This window comes from Olea europaea, chromosome 2, assembly GCF_002742605.1.
Source record: "Olea europaea var. sylvestris chromosome 2, O_europaea_v1, whole genome shotgun sequence".
Taxonomy (NCBI): domain Eukaryota; kingdom Viridiplantae; phylum Streptophyta; class Magnoliopsida; order Lamiales; family Oleaceae; genus Olea; species Olea europaea.
In genome coordinates, this window is record NC_036238.1 from 15,171,931 (window position 1) to 15,189,326 (window position 17,396).

General features: G+C 41.0%; 1 pseudogene; it reads left to right on the plus strand.

Annotated features, from left to right (window-relative positions):
* The window catches only part of LOC111372962, an 87,205-nt pseudogene that overhangs the window by 20,541 nt on the left and 49,268 nt on the right, over positions 1-17,396 (plus strand).

The following is a 17,396-nucleotide window of genomic DNA, read 5'->3' on the forward strand; positions in this document are numbered from 1 at the left end:
TTTCAAATTGTAGAGTGCTTTTCGAAATGTGGGAGAAAGGGTCCTGATTAGGGATTCCTATAATTAAGGAAAAATATATTTTTACAATCTGTATATTCTGTAACAGCATTGAACATTTTTATTTTACTGAATTTCTAAATCTCTTTTTAGGCTTGCCTATTCAATGGGAAAATGATGGCGGACAAGACCTTGGTATGTTGCTTATCTTAATTGAAGGGACAATGATTTTTTTTTCATGATATACTTTCATATTTTCGATGTCTCGTGATTGATAATTGAACTGTAGGTAAGGAGGCTATCAGCCTGACCCATGGGCTCTGCAACAAATATTTGCAGTGATAAAATTGGGACCCTAACTTTGAATCAGGTTGGTGGTTTTATATTTTGCTTCCACTTATCTTGGGAATTTTTTTCTTTAGGAGGCGAGTTCGGGGAGGAGTGTTGATTGCTTCAACCATTGATGTAATTGGTAGAGATCTGGGAGTTTGTTTCATTTCGTATGATTTTTTCCAACTTTCTGCAGATGATTGTGGTTGATGTGTTTGCTTGTGGGAAGAAGATTGAACCCTTGATGATAAGTCATTACTTCCTCCTAATGTTATGTCTCTGCTTCTTGAAGGCATTTCGCATAATACAACTGGCAGCATACATGTCCCTGTGGTTGGTTAATACTAGATAGAAACCATTTAGTACATGATTTCTTCTTTATTTTACTTAATATTCTAATCGAATGATTGATAGTGATGCATAGGGTAGTGTATTGCTTGTGTTTTGACGATTTTTATTGGCTTATTAGTTTGTGACGGCATGTAATATTTATGGTATAATATTTGTTGTCTCCAATTGATGTGTTTATGAATTTGTGCACGCATGCTTGTTTGGGGACTCTTATATTAACTTGTTGAAGATAAATATCTGTAATTTTTCTTATTGATTATGTACAATACACGGACCTACTTATAGTACAAGAGAGGAGATCATAAAAGGAAAAAGAAAATTTCCTATCATTTCTAAAGATTACAATAATCAAATAATATTCTATCTATGGAAAGCCAATTAATATTCTAACTAAGGAAATTATCAATAATTTCCAATCTTGGTCCACAAGTATCTCGTCATGTCTACACTCTCCCTCAAGTTGGATCGTACATATTTATCATATCCAACTTGAAGATGAAATCATCGAATTTCTGTCTAGGCTGTCATTTGGTGAAGATATTTGCAGTTTGTTCTTGCGTGGGAACATAGGTTATGCAAATAATTCTCTCCTCAACTTTTTCTTTGATAAAGTGTCTGTCCACCTCCACATTTAGTTTGATCATGCTAAACTGGATTAAGGAAAATGTTGATTGCTACTTTATTATCACAATAAAGTTTGAGTGGTGGCTTTATTGTGACATGTAATTCTTCTAGAAGTTTCTTCAACCACAGTCCTTCACAAATACCCTGTTCAATAGCTTTAAATTTAGCTTCAGCACTACTTCTGGCTCCTATATTCTATTTCTTGTTTCTTTAAGTTACGAGATTTTTCCACACAAAGGTGCAATAAGGAGTAGTAGACTTCCTATCATTTATTGATCTGCCCAATCAGCATCTGTAAAGACTTTCACTTCTTTCGTTTCATTCCTTTTGAAGAGTAGTCCCTTTCCCAGGGAGCCCTTGACAGCTTCTAGGTGACTTTCCTTTAGAGAGTACATGTGTTGGCTTACCAAACTGACTACAAATGTGATGTCAGGTCTAGTATGTGATAGGTAGATTAGCTTTCCAACTAATCTTTGATATTTGTTTGTCTACTAGATTCCTTCATTGTCAGTTTTCTTTCCCATATCTACAGATGTATCGCTTGGTTTACATCCAAGAATACTAGTTTCAACTAGAGGATTAAGAACATATTTCTGTTGTGATACACTGATGCCTCATTTTGATCTAGCAATTTTCATTCCCAGAAAATACCTCATTGATCCTAGATCTTTTACTTCAAATTCAGTGGCAAGACTCTTTTTTGGCCTTTCCATCTCTATGTTATTATCTCCTGAATAATATCATCAACATATACTATTAGAATCATTTTAGTACCATTTTCAAATTGTCGAAGAAACATAGTATGGTCTGACTGTCCTTAATGGTATCCTTGACTTCTCAACACTCTTGCAATCTGTCAAACCAAGCTTTTGGTGACTGCTTGAGTCCATATAAAGATTTTTTCAGTTTGCATACTCGACCCTTTTCCTCCTCTTTGCAAAAACCTAGGGGTAATGACATGAAGACTTCTTCCTTCAATTTTCCATTTGAGAATGTGTTTTTAATGTACAGTTGCTAAAGTGGTTGGTCCAAACTTGCAGCTAATGATAGAAGAACTTGAATTGTATTCAACTTTTCTACCGGTGCAAATATTTTTGTGTAAAAATGCGCATCCAACAGGGCTTTATAATGTTCTATTGTCCCATTAGCAGTGTATTTCACATTGAAGATCCATTTACATCCTACGAGTTTCTTTCCTTTTGGTAATTCCATCACTTCCCAAGTTTCATTTTTTTCCAATGCACGCATTTCTTCCAACACTGCCTCTCTTCATTCTGGAATTCCCCTTGCCTCCTAAATATTCCTTGGAATAGCTATACTATCAAGGTGAGTTGTAAAAGTATGGAATCCTGTAGATAAAGCAATATAGGACATGAATTTTGAAATAGGATGTTGAGTAAATGACCGTGGTTGTTTTCTGAGTGCAATTGATAAATTAGTGTCAGATATTTTTTTATCCTTTCTGAGAATCTGGAGCTATCATCAATTCTGACTCTCATAGTGCTTTAGTTGTGAAATTTTCCATATACTTTGATTTTGGTTTTCTTGAATAAACTTGTATCTCCTAATCAGTTTGTTTTTCTACATCTCCCACTGAATTCAATTAACCCTCTGTCAATGGCATATTAGAATTAGATATTGGAATAGGTAGGGTAGGTATAGGAGGGGCAAGACTAAGGTGAAAGAATCGATCTTCGTGTAAGGTCTCCCCCTGAAGAGAGGTTTTTTCAAAGTATGGAGTATTTTCAAAGAAAGTGATGTTAATGTTTACAAAGATTCTCTCGATGGAAGGATCATAGCATTTGTACCCTTTTCGTGTAGGAGAACATCTAATTGGTACACATTTAATTGCCCGGGATCAAGTTTATTTCTTTGATGTGCATGGACATGAATGAAGGCTGTACACCCAAATACTTGTAAGGGTAAATTGGAGCTGAGACGAGAAGTTGGGAAATATTTCTGTAATTTTTCTTATTGATTATGTACAATACATGGTCCTACTTATAGTAAAAGAGAGGAGAGCATAAAAGGAAAAAGAAAATTTCCTACCATATCTAAAGTTTACAATAATCAAATAATATTCTAACTAAGGAAATTATCAATATTCTAACTAAGGAAATTATCAATAATTTCCAATCTTGGCCCACAAGTATCTCGTGGTTTCTACACTTGTGCACTTCACGAGAAAGTTCGTGTGGTACCAAATGGTTTGGGATGTTTGTCTCTTACTAGGAGACATGTAATCATTAAAAGGTGGATCAGGCCTTTGTTTCTCAAGTAAAGAAACATTGTATCAGCACCCCCTGATCCTGTACCATGCCTTCATTTATCATCAATAGCTTTTCGTTGTCTTAAATAAAAAACCTATGGATTTCCTCCCTATTGCCTCTTAGTGTACAGTAATGCTGAAACCTACACATGCTTCAGCATCAAAATGGTGCTTCACATTTGGTACAATCTTTGATAGCTTAGTTTCTGTTGACTACCAAACTCTGATCTAACAAAAACAATTCGCTAACCCCACCTCAGGCAAATGTGAGTTCGGTCACTGCTCCCAGCTCGGACTTGCTTGTCTTTATCTCAGAAAATATCACGATTATCCCCTGTCACATCACCCTATCAATCATGAACACTTGCCATAAGTGATGTCACCACCGCCCAAAGCCTTGAATCCCAAGCCCCTTGCAGGTCATCATTACCTGGGAAAAACATTGGCACATGGTCACCGGCCTCATCGATTAATCACAGGAGAATTCGGCTACCCGAGTTCGGAGCTCAGTACTGTAGTTGATTTGATGTAATTTTGACCGAAACCATGTATAAATAGTAGAGTAAAAGTCCTTTGAAGGGAAAGTAAAGATACATGCAAAATCAGAATCTAATTACTTTTTCTCCATACATTTTGTGATCCTATGTAATAATAAATTGCCCTCTTTTCTTAAAGTTGGCTTGAGATTAGCCTTGCTAATTTCAACGTCAATTGTTTGGTGCTAGAATGAAGGCCCAATTGTGAAAAAGAGACTCATTCTTCCCACAAAATCCGAGAACCATGAGTCATAGCTCAAGTTCTAGAAACCCATCTCACACGTACCCTCATGAAATGAATACCCTACCAAGTTCTCCACAATGACAAGACCCTCAGATGATCGCCATGAGGGAGACCCTGGAAAAATTGACAAATGCAGTGGGACGATTAAAACGGAGTCAAGCCCACTTGTCCCCACCAGATACCAAGGTGGAATCCCCTGTGAGGATAAGAGCAAGACGTTCCCCTAGTAGGAGGACTCTCCACTTTTCAAGAGGAGAATCCTCAAGTAGCCGAACTGACGGAGTTAGGAGTAAGGATCTAGCGGCAAGGAGGACTGGCAGTGTGTTCGACAGGTTAGGGACCCAGCACTCGCTAACCCCTACGCAAGGACAAATCGACCTCGATCTTAAACGTCCTCTGGAGCAGACAGAAGTTGAGTTGAGCGCGCTGAAAAGACGCATCGCTGACCTGGAGGCTAAAAACAAAGGCGGCATTGAATACTATCTCACTAAGAGACATTCTCCCTTGATTGAGGATGTCCTTGTGGAACCATTACCTAAAAAATTAAAAATCCCCCAGATGGTCGCGTACGAAGGAGATGGTGATCCCCTCAGCCATCTTGACAAATACACCTCGTGGATGGAACTGTAGGGGGCAAGCAACGCCATCATGTGCCCAACATTCCCCCTGACTCTAGGAGACAAAGCTCAGAGGTGGTTTAGGAGACTGCACCAGAGGTCAGTGAATGATCTGGCCACAACATTCTTGGCCCAGTTCATGGGCTCCAAGGCCAGAACCACGCCCAAAAAATGGCTAGTAAGCATCAAACAGAGAAGAAACGAATCCCTCAAAAGCTATTTGAGTAGATTCAACAAGCAATCCATGGAAGTAGAAAAAATATCCGACGATACAACACTTATGGCCGTACTAGTAGGATTAAGGCCCAGAATGAGATTCTGGTGGTCGGTACATGAGGACGACCCAAGAAACTTATCACGAGTTCTTGAACCGAATTGAGAAATACATAAGTACCGAAGAAGCAACCTTTGACGAGCTCGACCTCAACAATACGACGAAAGAGAAAAAACCAAGCGACAGTCCTCAGGCCAAAAGAAAGAAGGATAGGAGAGAAAGAGAACGTCCTAAGGCTTAGCCATACAAATTTTGGGAATACCCCCCACTCAAAGCCTCATTGAAAGAAGTACTCATGCAAACTAATGATAAAGAGGCATTTTGCAGGCCTATGATCCAGAAGAATGGACAGGTAGGACACCACTAGGGACTATACTGACGATATCACAGGATGGTGGGTCATGACACTAATAACTGTCGAGAATTAAAGGAGGAAGTTGAGTCCTTAATTCGTAGAGGTCGGTTACAGGAGTTTGTTGCCAAACTGAAAGAAGTAGATTGACCTACAATGCAGCAACCACTGCTGCAGAGGCCTCTCGGACGAGCTTAGCAGGCGGTCCCTAATCATAATCTATCCCCATGCGCCGAAATCAAAATGATGGTTGGAGAAAATCAGTATATTGAGGGATCTAGAAGGGCGAGACAAAGACAAGCCTGAAGTGTAAGAATTATGCTAAACTACTAGGATCAAACACCGCAGATCGGGATAGACCCTGAATGGTTCTAGTTCACGGAGGAAGATTCGCAAGGAATCCTCCAAGACCAAAGCGACGCCCTAGTGGTCACAATGCCAGTTGCTGGAGTAAAAGTTCAACGAACATTGGTAGACAACGAAAGTTCGGTGAACATAATGTACTCACGAACTTTGAGGCAGTTGGAAATAACAAAGCCCTCCCTTTAACCGTACTCAAGAAAATTACAGGGATTCTCCGGAGATCCTATTGAAGCCCGAGGTCACATCATCCTTGTTGTAGAGCTGGGCAAAGCTCCTCGCCAAAGAAGGATCTTAGTAGATTTCGTGGTAGTCGATCTGCCATCCAACTATAATGCAATATTGGGAAGACCCATTTTGCACAAGCTAAAAGCTGCTACATCAATTTATCATTATTGTATGAAATTTTCCACTCCTCAGGGGACTGCAATTACGCGAGGGGATCAAGCTGGAGCAAGAGCGTGCAATATCAACCTGTCAAAGCGACAAGTCAACATACTAAATGGTAGGGTGAACACACAATCCAAGGAAGCCAAACTGAAGAATCGTTGCGGATCTCTCTAAGATAGGCATAATAGAGAAGCACCTCATGAAAGCTACGAATGAGCAATTGTCCTTTGACAAAAAAGAGGCAGACCCACATCCTTACCCCGAAGTTCTGGTAATCTCGTTGCCTATAGCTCGGGTAACCATCCCAAAAATCTTAGGGGAAACTAGGAGTGCTCTCAACATCTTCTTTAGCAACACTCTCAAATGGATGGTATCCCTGCCAACTTCCTGCGACCGTACTCAAATATGGTCCTTGGACTAAGCGGAGCCTTGACCTCTACCAAAGGATCAATCAAGCTCAAAATCGAGTCAGGATCAGCACCCCGACAGTGAAGACGAACTCCGAGTTCGTGGTATTCGACACTCCGTCGCCTTATGATGCTGTAATGGGACAACCCCTAATATTCAACCTGAGAGCAACGGTGTCCCTGTACCACTATTCAATCAAATTTCCTACACTCCATGGTGTGGGCGAGGTTAAAGAAAATAGGGAACTTGCCAAAAGATGTCAATTGAAAGCTTACACCAGCCATCAACGCACCCTTCAGGAGTACATATGGCTAATGTATGGGAATCCGAGCTCATTACACTAGACCCGTGGACGAAGATCGAAGATGGAGAACTCGTCGAAGAGCTAGAGGGAGTTCAAATTTGTGCCGACGACTCATCAAAAGAACTCAAAGTTGGGTGCAAGCTGCAGCCCTCCAGCCGAAGTGAAATTATGGCCTTTCTTAGACAAAACCTTGATGTCTTTGCCAGGAAACATAGGGATATGAGAGGGATAGATCCCAAAATTGCCTGCCACAAAATACAGGTGGATCCCTTAGTTTGATCGAAGTAGCAAAAACGATGACCTCTGAACCTCGAAAGATGTGAAGCACTCAACAAAGAGGTGCAAAAATTATTGCACAATGGTTTCCTCCGCAAGGAAAAATTCCCAAAGTAGGTCGTAAATCCGGTCCTTATGAAAAAACATAATGGAGATTGGAGGGTATACATAGACTTCACCGATCTCAACAAAGCATGCCCTAAAGATAGTTTTCCTCTACCAAGAATAGATCAAATGGTGGATGCTGTTGCGGGGTACGAACTACTCAGCTTCATGGATGTGTACTCCGGATACAACCAGATACCGATGTACGACCCAGATTAAGAACACACCTTGTTTGTAACTGACCAAGGTCTTTACTGCTACAGAGTAATGACATTTGGTCTCAAAAACGCTGGTGCCACCTATCAATGACTTGTGGATTCCATGTTTTCTCAACAGATCAGAAAAACAATGAAAGTGTATGTTGATGACATGTTGGTCAAAAGCATCAAGGCCAAAGACCACTGCTGGCACCTGGTCGAGATGTTTGATATCTTGAAAAAGTACAGATCGAAGTTAAACCCTAGGAAATGTGCCTTCGGGGGTCAGCTCTGGAAGTTTCCTAGGTTACATTAATCGAGGAATTGAGGCAACTCCTGAAAAAATACAAGTTATCCAAATGAAGCCTCCGACCAAACTCAGAGAGGTACAAAATCGAAAGGATCACCGCCCTCAGTCAGTTCATCTCTAAGTCCACGGATCGATGCAAATCCTTCTTTGACACGTTATGAGGAGGAAAGAAGTTCAAATGGACTGAAGAACGCTAGGAAGCCTTTAACGAGTTAAAGAAACAACTAGCTCAGCCTCCGCTGCTCTCAAAACCTAAGGCAGGTGAGGTGCTAAAGCTATATTTATCTATTTCAGAACATGCCATTAGTGCCATGATGACCCGAGACAAGAACGACGTTCAACACCCAGACTATTACATAAGAAAAGCACTTCAAGAAGCCGAGCTCAGATACTCACCCATGGAAAAACTGGCATTCGTCCTGCTGATGGCAGCGCGAAAATTGAGGCCATATTTCTTGGAACACCCTATTGAAGTTCTCACCAACTCTCCATTGAGACAAACATTGCAAAGGCCTGACACTTCAGGTCGAATGGTGAAATGGGAAGTAGAACTCGGACAATTCGACATAAAGTACACATCTCGTTCCTCCATCAAGGGTAAGCGCTCGCCGACTTTGTCTCTGAGTTCTGCAGCGTTCCAATTGAGGAACTACCAGAAAAAACCCCATGGGAACTTTATGTCGATGGTTCATCCACCGGAGATCGATCTGGGGCTGGCATGGTATTAATCAGCCTAGAGCAACGCATATTCTACGAAGCCTTGCCATTTGACTTCAAAGCTTCAAACAATGAGGCCGAGTACGAAGCTCTCATCTTCGAAGTAAGGATGGCCTCAGGGTTAGGGATCTCTAACCTAATCATACACAGTGACTCCTAACTAGTCATAAATAAGGTCAACGGCTTATATCGGGCGAAAGAAGAAAGAATGGACAATTACCTACGGATTGTAAGGAAAGAACTTGAAAGCTTCAACACCACCCAAGTCAAGTAGATTCCCCGATCTCAGAAAGGCCAAGCCAATGCACTGGCCCGCCTAGCTACCAGTGAGGAAATCGAAGAATTCGATAGCATCCTCGTAAGAAGAATATCCCTACCTGTCACCGAGCTAGCCGAAGTGACCCTTATGATGATAGATCCTAAACCAACTTGGCAGGACGAGATCATCGCATACCTAAAGATCGGGAAATGTCCCGAAAACTCGGTAGAGGCCAGAAAGCTCCGAATCAGGTAGCCAGATACACACTCATTAATAATGTCCTCTACAAGCAAGGATATTCTACGCCCTTATTAAGATGTTTGAACAAAGAAGAAGCACAACACGCCCTATGAGACGTTCACGAAGAAATATGTGGAATCATTCTGGTGGGCTTTCCTTAGCCCACAAGATCATACGACAAGGGTACTTTTGGCCCTCAAAAGACGTGATGCCCTCGAGTTTGTTAAAAGATGTGACAAGTGCCAGCGCCTCGTCCCTATCATAAACACTCCACCACGCGAACTGAACTTGGTGATAGCACCATGGCCCTTGGTAAAATGGGAAGTCAACTTGATTGGACCTATGCCCATTGGAAAAGGAGGCGTGAAATTCGTCATCATTGCAGTAGATTACTTCACTAAATGGGCCGAGGCAAAGCCGCTTGCCAAGATCATCGAATAAAAAATGACTGACTTTCTGTGGAAATCAGTTATCTGTAAGTTTGGCATACTTCACTCCATCGTTACGGACAATGGAAAACAGTTCGATAACGCACGTCTTTCAGACTTCTGTGAGGAGTCGGCATCAAGAAATATTTCTCAACGCCAAACCATCCGCAGGTAAATGGCCAAGTTGAGGCCATTAACAAAATCATTAAGCACACATTGAAAAGAAAAACTTGACGTGTTTAAAGGAGGATGGACCGAAGAACTCCCCAGTGTGCTGTGGTCATATCACACCACTGCAAGGACTAGTACGGGAGAAACCCCGTTCTCACTGGCTTTTGGTGTAGAGGTCGTAATCCCACTAGAAGTCGAGATTTCCTCACTGCGAATAACTTCTTATAACAAAGAAAGGAACTGTATGGCTCTTCGTACTGAACTCGACCTAGCCAAGGAGAAAAGGAACAACGCCGAACTCAAAAATGCCATTTACAAGCAACGGAACTCCAAGTACTATAATCAAAAAGTGCGAAAAAGAGAATTCATAGTGAGATCTCTTGTCTTACGAAAGGTATTCCTCCCCACAAGGGAGGTCGGCAGTGGATGTCTGGGATCGAACTGGGAAGGTCCCTATCTGGTAACAAAGAGCCTGCTGAAAGAGACGTATGAATTGGAAGACTTAAACGGTAGACCTTTACCCCATCCTTGGAATGCTGAACACCTTAAGCAGTATTATCAGTGAACGAAAAAAGTCCATGACATGTAAGCCCGCTTGTAATGTCAATCACATCAATAAAAGGGACTCCCTATTTTGAACATTTTATTCAGCACTTTGTTAGAATTCTCAAAAGCCCTACCCCATGTGCAGGCCGAGCTAAGGTAGTATGTGCTATGGCACTTAGTGGAAATTCCTTCTTAGGAAATCTAAAAAGCCCTGCCCCATGTGCAGGATGAGCTAAGGTCGTATGTGCTACGACACTTGGTGAAAATTTCTCCTTTGGAATTCTCAAAAGCCCTACTCCATGTGTAGGTCGAGCTAAGGTCGTATCTGCTATGACACTTAGTGGAAATTCCTCCTTTGGAATTCTCAAAAGCCCTGCTCCATATGTAGGCCGAGCTAAGGCCATATATGCTATGACACTTAGTGGAAATTCCTCCTTAGGAATTCTCAAAAGCCCTGCTCCATGTGCAGGTCGAGCTAAGATCGTATGTGCTACGACACTTAGTGGAAAATTCCTCCTTAGGAATTCTCAAAAACCCTGCTCCATGTGCAGGTCGAGCTAAGGTTGTATGTGCTACGACAATTAGTAAAAATTTCTCCTTAGGAATTCTCAAAAGCCTTGCCACATGCGCGGGCTACACAACATTCCATCATCAAAATTCCACGAAAGGATAAAACAATTAGCGCATAAAAGGTCAAGAATGTCAATACAATAAAACACGTTCACAAACCAAGTCAACATGAACTATTACAAATGTCAGAACATTAATATCCCACCAAAAAATGTACGCAGAACTAGGAGAGGAGAGGGCCACATTAGCAGCAGTACCTTCATCAGCAGGAGAAATCTGAACTCCTGCATCCTCAGCAAGATGTTGGAGCTCCTTCCTCTGCTGCTCAACCGCTTCCTTAAAGAATGCTATGTCCAACCCAGGCCTTTCCCTCTGGATATATTTAACCACCTCCTCTAGAGCCACGACATATGCGTCCTGGGCCAAGGCATCAAACTCAAGTGACAACTTCCAGAGCTCAACCGTCTTCACAGCCTTTGCCTCTGCCTCCTCTGCTCTCTTGGTCGTAGTCCTCACCCTCTCGTTCGTCTCTTTAACCTTGGTCACAGCTTCCTCAAGCCGGGTTCGCTCTTCTTCAAATCTTTTCCTTTCGTTTTCAGCCCGACTTTTGGCCTCCTCCTCTGAGGCTCTCCAGGCCCTGATCTCTCCTATTAACCTCTCTTCTTGATCAAGCTTAGTGTTCAGCTCGACCCCCATCTGATTGAGCTTCTCCTCATACTCCTTTTCTTTCGAAGCTAATTGGGCCTTCTTACTCTCCATACTGCCATAAAGGTTGAAGGCTTGGTCCTTAGCTTCCATCATCTTGTCAAGTTAAGACTTTATCTATTAAAAAAAATTATTAGTCGAACAGTTACATGAAATCAGAAGTCCTAGCATATAACGAACTGAGAGGAATACCTTATCAGCCATTGCCGTCATATACAAAATAGAGCGGTGGCCATGGAGCTGCGCTGTTACTAAGGCCTCACCGATGGGCATTTCATTCAAAAAATGTTATTCCCTCTCACCCGAGCTCCTAAGCAGGTTCGCAGAGTCTCTCAGCGGCGGAGTAAGTGCAGCAGTAACCTCCCTCGAAGGCGAGGGAGATCGGAGATAGTCAAGAAAAATTTTAGGCCTATAGCCTATAAGGCTATCCACACTAGGCCTCTACAAGTTCGGACACCTATTCCGTGACTTGGCAGAACTGGTGTCGGCAGAGGAGGGAGCGATCGGAGCTGGCGAAGGAAGGGTTGGAGAGGGCAGATTGATGGCGACCACAGGAGATGAGCTCGGAGAAGGAACTGCCTCAGGAACAGGTGGGACTATCGAAGTTGAAGTTCGGTTTCTCTTCAATAGGACCTCGTCCTCTCTATCCTCAGAACGGCTCTCAGAACGACATGGGACATCTCTCTTCTTCACCTTTGCTGCAGCCGTAGCCTTGGCCACCTTGTACCCCAACATTTCTGTGCTGTGTGCTGAAAATACCACAAGAAAGTATATAAGTCTCAACTTTAACAGTTAACGCCCCGCTAAAATCACCTAAGATCTACCTGAACTGGCAGGGACTAATGTGGACGCTACAGCCGTAGAAGATCCTGAAACCACAGTTTGAATCAGGCCTGCTTGGAAGAGGTTGGAATTTGACAGCAAATACTTGCAAGATCTCTGTCTCCTCGACAAGGCCCGAACTGCTTCAGCTCGCCTTTGAGTGTCCTTAGTCAGAGTGGGCCTCCTGTAATCTGCACAATAATATAACAAAATCATTAGCTCAGGCCCGAATGTCACCTCGGTCAAAGTACTAAGAGGCAGTTACTTACATAGCGAGTGATAAAGTACAGGGACCACGTCATCCCTATTCACCTCGACAGAATGAAATTGCCACTCTCTCGACACATAGAAAAACTCTTCCTCCATTTTTTAGTTGAGGAGGGGGTATCTAAAACTAAAGAACCTCCCGTCCTTGGCCTAACATTAGTATACCACCAACTCGAGTTCCTCCCATCCTCCTTAAAAGTAAACAAGGAATTAAACTGCTCTACTGTAAGCTCGGGATTACCTAGCCTATCCCACAAGATGAGTGTGGCGATCAGTGTTTGCCACCCATTTGGACATAACTGAATAGGAGATATACCCCAAGAAGACAAAAACTTTTTAATGACTCTGGGAATAGGTAGCCTAAACCCAGCTTGTAGGATAGCAAAATTTAGAGCAACGCATCCCATAGGGGGAGCATTAGCACAGTTGGAAGGTTTTGGGATTATCATAACTACCGAGCTCGAAATGTTATATTTTGCCCACTAACTAGTTAACATGTCACCCGTTACAACCGAATTGTAAGAATTGGCTCCCCACTCTACCTAGTCATTTCCCTCACTACTCCCATAAAAACCTGCCTCCTCACCCCTCAGATCCCCCTGTCTCGCTCCATCTCCCGGGGCGAACCAAGGTAACCGGATTAGCTATTGAGAGTGGGATGGGGGTGAAAATTTCCCTACACTCAGACGACGAGCTAGAAGTCAAAGAGACAGATTCTTCCTGCTGATTTTCCCAGGAATGTACTCTAGACTCGTCCGAACTCATGTAAAGATCGAAAAGAAAGTGCGAACAGGAAGGACGAAGAGAAAAAGTGAAGGAATACCTGGGAAATCAAAGGAAAGACGACCTCACTCAAAAGGAAAGTATGGCACACTAGGAGTGTCTTGCTACCTTGGAGAAAAAATTACATAAAGTGAAAAGGGGAAATGAAAGGTTAAAAGGAACTTAAAAGGAAGAGAAGTCAAAGGGACCGTCCATCCAAAAAAGGAGGGAAAAATCAATGGCTTAAAATGCTGGGTAGCCTAAACGATGCAGTCTCTTTATGAAGTTTCTCAAAAAAAGCTATCTAAAATGTCGTATAGCCCCTGTCAGAACATGACACTTGGCACTGCAATAATTACACTTCTCGAAAAAAGAACCAGTTGAGTAAAAAGGTCAGCTTCCCCTTACAGCAGAACTGACATGGGGGTGACTGTTGACTATTGAACTCCGATCTAACAAAAACAATTCGCTAACCCTACCTCAGATAGATGTGAGTTAGATTACTACTCCTAGCTCGGACTTGCCCGCCCTTATCTCAGAAAAACATCATGATTACCCCCTGTCACATACCCTATCAATCATGCACACTTGCCATAAGTGATGTCACCACCGCCCAAAACCACTAATCCAAAGCCCTGAATCCCAAACCCCTTGCAGGTCAGCATCACCCGGGGAAAACATTAGCACATGGTCACCGGCCTCATCGACCAATCACAGGAGAATTCGACGACCCGAGTTTCGAGATCGGTACTGTAGTTGATTTCACTGATTTGATATAATTTCTGCTGAAACCATGTATAAATAGTAGAGTAAAAGTCCTTTGAAGGGCAAGTAAAGATACATACAAAATCATAATCTAATTACTTTTTCTCTATACTTTTTGTGATCCTATGTAACAATAAATTGCCCTCTTTTCTTAAAGTTGGCTTGAGATTAGCCTTGCTAATTTTGACGTCAATAGTTTCTATTCTACCTTTGAAGTGGTCACTAGTCATACTTTAGTGGGATCCTCGGCTAGTAAAACTATACACCAACCTGATATCTTAGGCATGGTTCCACATCATTATACTGCTGAATGGTAACAGCAATTTCCTTGGCCTTCTAGCTTACAACTATATCTGACTATCAATATAATCCCATAAGTTATGTTGACGTAGTACTATTGTACCTGACACCATAAAATCACTGTAATATTGATTTATCTACATTTTACGAGGGGATTATTACCTCAGTGGGAAGTGCTGGATAATATTTCTAAGCTTTGAGAAGCATTTTGACTTTTGAAATGGAGAACTGTTCATCGCATGTTAATTTCTAACTCAATGTACTTTGAAATTCTTCATATCATGGTGGTTATGAATGCATGATTTTTAGAATCTATGGACTATGAGTGGGTTATCAATCTTAATTGTATTCTTGTGTTGTAAAGGGGGAAGTTGGCCACAAATTGTTGCTTGTTTGTTGTCTTAAAAAGAGACTGGAGCTATAGTCCGAAGTGCTACAGTGTTGTCTTCCTTTTTATATGTGATTTTATTTGATTTAGTCATGAACTATCTACACTGAATTAGCACTATCAAAGGTGTTGGTATTAGATCATGAGTAGATATCACAGATCTACACAGCTGATTGAATTTATGCTTGTATTGTATGAAATGTTACTTCTAATATTTTGTAATTGTTGGAAAATGGATAGGAAGATCTGAACATTGGCTGCATATATAGTATAAGAATCTTGTCAAGCATTCTAGTTACACTGAAACTTCAAGCATCTTAACACAAAGTAATTTCAATATCTGATTAGTTTTAGACCATTATAATGCTGAAACAATTGAAAATTGTTGTGGCTGGTCTTTAACAAGGTAGTAAAGCTCTGGAGATTTCTGGATCACCAACAGAAAAGGCCATCCTTCAGTGTGGCGCTAATGTAATATAGCTAGTTTTGTTTGTGTGTTAATACATTCTTTAATTCTCTTATGCTACTTCGTTTACTTGAGTCGTTGTGTCTTTTGCAGCTTGGGATGGATTTCGATGCTGTTCGAACCAAGTCACTAATAATCCATGCTTTTCCGTTCAACTCAGAGAAAAAGAGAGGTGGTGTCGCTCTAAAACTAGTAACTGAATAAATCAATTAAATGTTAGGATGTAGTTGCACTTTTTGGCTCCCTACTACATTTCATACAAATATAAATAGCTTTTCATGGGAAATAGGAGTGGAAGGATGCGAAAGGAAAGGTGTATGAAGCCAAATATAATAATTAAGTGATTAGACTTAGATTTGTTCATTCTTTTTAGCAAGATATCAATAGCAGATAGTGACAGTACAGTTTTGGTGGGTCGCATGTTGTATTTATCTTTAATTCTTTTTGTAGTCGGATTTTGAGTTTCTTGTACAGTGGAAAGGGGCTGCAGAAATAGTCCTTGCATCTTGTACCTATTACATGGATTCAAATGGCTGCATAGCGCAGATGGAAGAAGATCAAGTTTTCGGAAACTTTCTTTTCTTAGTTAACTAGCCGTTTACTCTCTCTATTTCCTTCAGTGGAAAGTTCTGCATTAATAATGTTGGGTTTTTAAATACTAGAAAATATAGTTGTCTTGTTCTAATTTGTTAAGGGTGAAGATCTTAGCTGGTTCTGATGAGATAAAGAAAAAATTAGGATGAAATATGTTTTGTGTTAAGGGCTTGTTTGAGCCCCCATTTTTTGGAATAGATTATGTGATAGTGATTTTTTTGGAGAATGTTTGGTTAAAAAGTTAGGAAAATGACGCATGAGTATTTGACGAATAAAAAGGGGTGCAAAGAAGAGAAGAATTGAGGGCAAGAGAAGATTCAATTTATCCATGTAATCAAGGGTTGTGGATTACAGTTAAGAAGCTCTCTATTTATAGAGCAAGAAATTGAAATGAAACTAAAATTAAACAAACTTCTACTAAAGTAGATAGAATTGTATGAAAATATCAAATCTTATCTTATCTAATCTAATGCATGTTTGAAAATGATTTTGGGGAGAAATGAATTTATAAAGAAGGGGCCTCAAACATGAGCTAAATGAGAAGGATAGATTTCTCCAAATACGCGAAGAAGTATTTATATTGTTTAAAAATATTGGACTTGATATTAATTGTGATTGCATTTATTCTGGTCTTGTAGGTATCATATTTCAAGAAAGCAATTGAAGATATGGCTGCAAGAAGTCTACGCTGTGTTGCTATTTCCTACAGGTCATATGAGATGGAGACGGTCCCTTCTAATGAGGTGGAAATTAAGAATTGGCAATTACCAGAAGAAGACCTTATTTTACTTGCCATTGTTGGTATCAAGGTATTTTTGAATAGTATGATCCTCCAGTTATGGTTTTAAATTTTCTTGAAAGTCTCTGCTAACTTTCTCTTCGAACGATGACATCCCTAATCTTGGAAGGCGTGAGATATTTCATTAAATGCAGTATCAATATATGTCATCTTAAATTCATTTCACTGAGTGATGAAGTGATTTATTGTTTTTCCGTTTCAGTTTTTGACCTTCTGTAGATATAACTAAGTAAAATCTAATTTCCCATGTCTCTAGAGAGAATATTCATCTCATTCCTTTTATGATCAGAGGCTCTCTATATATTATCAAGACCATATCAAAGTCCTGGTATTTGTGGTATCTTGAATATGAGAAAGCACTCTCTAGTCGAGATACCTTGTCTGACCATCGGCACGTCCAGTAGTGCTGGTTGCCTGACTTTGACTATAGTTACAATCTTCCAGCCATCCAGTACTTTCCACACCACGTTGGTTGTTTAGTTTTGTTTGATACGCTTTCGGCCTGCATTTGGGGCCTGATTTTTGCTTTATATTTGGCTTGTCCGTCCTTTTCTTATTACCACTTCCTCGGTCACCTGATCTTGCGTTGTACATCCTATCTCGGAAAGTTTTCCTTTTTCTTTACCATAAGTAATCTTTTCTGCATCCCCCCT